Here is a 4,057-nt window from a genome sequence, read left to right as displayed (position 1 = left end):
GCTTGTTCCCTGTGGCTTGCTGGTTCTTATAGAACCCAGGACCACCAGCCCAGGCACCATTCACAATGAGCTAGATCCTCCGCCACTGATCACTAATTGAGAAAATGCCTTACATCTGGATCTCATGACGGCATTTTTCTCAACTGAGGCTCATTCTCTGATTACTAACTTGTGTCAAGTTGACACATAAAACCAACCAGTACATCCAGTTAGCCATGGGGGCTGGTGTGACTATTTATGGATGGAAGAAGAGAGATCTTTGAGATAATAGAGTTTCTTGTCTTGACTGCTAATGCAGTGGTTACACAGAGACACACGTGTAATGGCATGTGTCACAGGCACACACACGTACCTGTATTGCTTTTTGGTTTTTATATTGTGTCATATGTAATCACTGGAGGAATTGGGTCTATACTTCTTAATTCTGTGCCTCTGTGTAAGATGCATTTTTATTTACGTGTATTGTGTGTATCTATGTATATGTATGCTATCTGTGTACATGTGCAGGTGCCACAGAGGCCAAAAGAAGGTGTCAAATCTTCTAGAACTGGAGTTGCAGGTAGTTTGGAGCCAATCAACCAGGATGCTGGGAACTGACCTGTGACCTCTGGAAGACCAGCAAGTGCTCTTAGCCACTGATCTGTTTCTCAGCCCTGATCTGTGTTGTTTTTTTAGTTACATTTTTAAATTTTGTTGTATGTGTGCATATATTTCCAGCACACATGTGGAAGTCAGAGGACAGCTGTGGGAGTGGCTCCCACTCTTATCCTGTGGGCCCTGGGGAACAAACTCAGATTGCCTGGCTTGGTGGCAAGGGCTTCTGTTCACCAAGCCAGCTTGTAGCTTTTCTCTACACTGTTTTTGTAACTCTTTATGTATCTGATTATTTCATAATGACAATATTTTTCTTTTTTAAAATAAAAGATTGTAAAAATTTGGAGGTTCATTGATACAGGGAGCGAAGCATTTATTTTTTTAAAACACTAATAAAAATCTTTAAATGGGATTTTTAAAAATGATTTCTTTTCATTCTATGTGCATTGGTGTTTTTCTTGCATGTATGTCAGGGTGAGGGAGGGTGTTGGATTCCCTGGAGCTGAAATTACAGATAGTTGTGAGTCACTATGAGGGTGCTACGAATTGAACTCAGGACCTCTGAAGAGCAGCCAGTGCTCTTAACCACTGAGCCATCTCTCCAGCTTCAATAGTCCACTTCTGAATCTTTTTGGTTGGTTGGTTGGTTGGTTGGTTGGTTGGTTGGTTGGTTGGTTTTGTTTTTGTTTTGGGGATTTTGTTTGTTTGTTGTTTGTTTGGGTTTTCTTTGTCTGTTTATTAAATTTGGGAGGAGTTGGTTTTTTAGGGTGTTTTTTGGAGACAAAGTTTCTCTGTGTAGTCCTGGCTGTCCTGGAACTCACTCTGTAGACCAGGCTGGTCTGGAACTCAGAAATCCTCCTTCCCATGCCTCTCAAGTGCTAGGATTAAACACATTTGTCTGAATCTTTTGAGTTTAAAAATTTCCCCATAAGACTTTCTAACATTTCTTAAATTGTAATTCTTAAGTATTTAAAGTATTATTATTATTATTATTATTATTATTATTATTATTGGTGGAGCTTCTCTTTCATTTTATTTAATCTTATCATTGACTACATAGTATTTTCCAGATGTTCCATTATATCACCTATAAAAATTATTTTCTACTTTTTCATTATCCAATTGTTCTAACCAAAACTTTCAGCATGACCCAAACTGCTCCAAGTAGAAATTCAAGGTGCCTACCACCCTGGACTTATGGTCCTATGTTGGGAAAGGAAGGAGAGGAGAGAGAGGAGAAAAGAGGGAAGGGGGCAGGAGGGGACAGGAGGAGAGGGAAGGAGAGAGATTTCAGTTATTAGTTTGCATGAGAGGCCATGCCCCCTGCCACAGTCATCAGACTGAAGACCTTCCCGGCTATCTGGCTGTCATCTTGACTTCATCTGGAATTGTAACCACAAGTGGTTGGGTGTACCTGTGGGAGATTTTTTTCTTAAATCATTTGAACTGCAAAGATCCACACTTAATCTGAATCTTTTGAGTTGGGAAGATTTCACCTTTGATCCGGGCCACCTTCTCCTGGCAGCCTAAAGCCTGTTCCATAAAGGGGATGGGAGGAGGAGCCTGCTCTCTTTGCCTGCTTGCTCCGGCTCTTCCTGGCAGGTGCATTCCTTCACTGGCATGAGAGCCTGCTTCTTTGGGATTCTGGCATATACAGAAACCCACCTGAGACTTCCAGACTCATGACAGAACAACTACTGGATTCTTGGACCTTCCATTGGTAGACAGCCATTGTTAGACCAGCTGGACCATAGTCTGTGAGCCATTCTAATAAATCCCATTATTATCTATTCATTCTATAAGTGTCTGTTACTCTTGAGAAACAAGGACTTCACCAAAACAAGGACTCATCAATTGCTAAAGGAACCAGCATGTGCAGAGAAAACGAATGTGTCCCCCTCCTCCTGGGTAGAGTAAGTCACCATGGAACCTCAGCTGACTCCTAAACTGGAAGCTTGTATTTCTTGTTGAGAATTCAAGACATGACTGTAAATGTGGAGTTAGGGAAGCATGCATAGCCACACTTTTGCCCAGAGGAACCTGGAACAGCATTTGATAAATTAGAGAAGAAAATGAACTTCACTGATAATATGTTAGCCATGGATTCTTCTTAGTCCTGGTATAAAATACAGCAAAATAAAAGTATTTTTCCTTGAGTAATAAATTTTCTTAAGGTGTCTCTAGCAGAGGTGGCATGAGCCAAGTGATCTAAACAAGGAACTTTTGGAAACGTTACTGTATCACTGTCCTAATCCAGGACTTGGCTGGTATTTGCAGAACTTGCTTTACTCTGCCCCCCCCCAACACACTGTGTGTGTGTGTGTGTGTGTGAGAGAGAGAGAGAGAGAGAGAGAGAGAGAGAGAGAGAGAGAGAAAGAGAGAGAAAGAGAGAGAGAGAGAGAATACCACATATGTACAGATGCGAAAAGGGCATGTCAGATCTCCTGGAGCCGGAGTTACAGGCTGTAAGTTGTTGCATGTGGGTACTAGCAACCAAACTCAGGTCCTCTGGAGGAACAGAAAGCACTCTTAACCTCTGAGCCATTTCTCCAGCCTTACTTTACCTTCCTAAGTAGCCTCAAGCTGATCAAACTGATAGCCTGGGGAATAGTAGTTACCTCTCTTAGGGAACACTGATCTCCAGGTCTAAGACTCCACACTTCTTCCACCTCCTGAACCAGGCCAGAAGAGTGGAGCTGGCCTAAGGAGCCCAAGATCAAGTAGGATGAGAGCCCAAACAAAAAAGATGGTCAAGAACAAACAGCCTCACCCAAAACTCCCTTAAGGATATTTCACAAACTTCCCTGAACCCCTCCCCCGCCACTCCCTTTTCAAACACCTCTGAGGCATCATTGCCAAGCCTGCCACTTGTGTTTGTTTTAAATCTAATTCACATCAGGTTGGTGTCTATCAGTGAATCTATCTCACTTCCGCCAACAGAGAAGATACCGCTTTCTAACAGCTCCTACCACAGACATCTGTACAGACACCTGTGGAAATGGGAGTGTCTACCTCCATGAAGGGTGTGGTCTATGCGGCACTTCTTGTCTGGAATCTCCACAGAAGACAGACCTGGACCTGCCTTTTCTTTCTTTCTTTCTCCACCATGATCTCCTGCACAGAAGGGCAAGAGAGCAGGCTCTCTGTTGACATCACTTCTGCCTAAATTTCCTTTTCTTGGATAATGACACTCTACTGGTCTCGGGGCTTCCAAGGAGTAGACTAGGAACTGTAGCTGCTCTTAGGTAATTTGTGGGTCCTTCTTTTTCCCACCCTTTATCCTCCATAGTGTCACCCCATATCACTAGAAAGGAGAGGAAGAAGGATAAAGGAGAGAGGGAAAGGGAGAGAGAGAGCATGGGAGGGAGGAAGACAGGAAGAGAAAGACAGAGAGAGAAGGAGGGAGAAGAAGAAGAAGAAGAAGAAGAAGAAGAAGAAGAAGAAGAAGAAGAAGAAGAAGAAG

Source organism: Mastomys coucha, unplaced genomic scaffold, assembly GCF_008632895.1.
Source record: "Mastomys coucha isolate ucsf_1 unplaced genomic scaffold, UCSF_Mcou_1 pScaffold20, whole genome shotgun sequence".
Lineage (NCBI taxonomy): Eukaryota > Metazoa > Chordata > Mammalia > Rodentia > Muridae > Mastomys > Mastomys coucha.
This window is presented reverse-complemented; position numbering follows the sequence as displayed.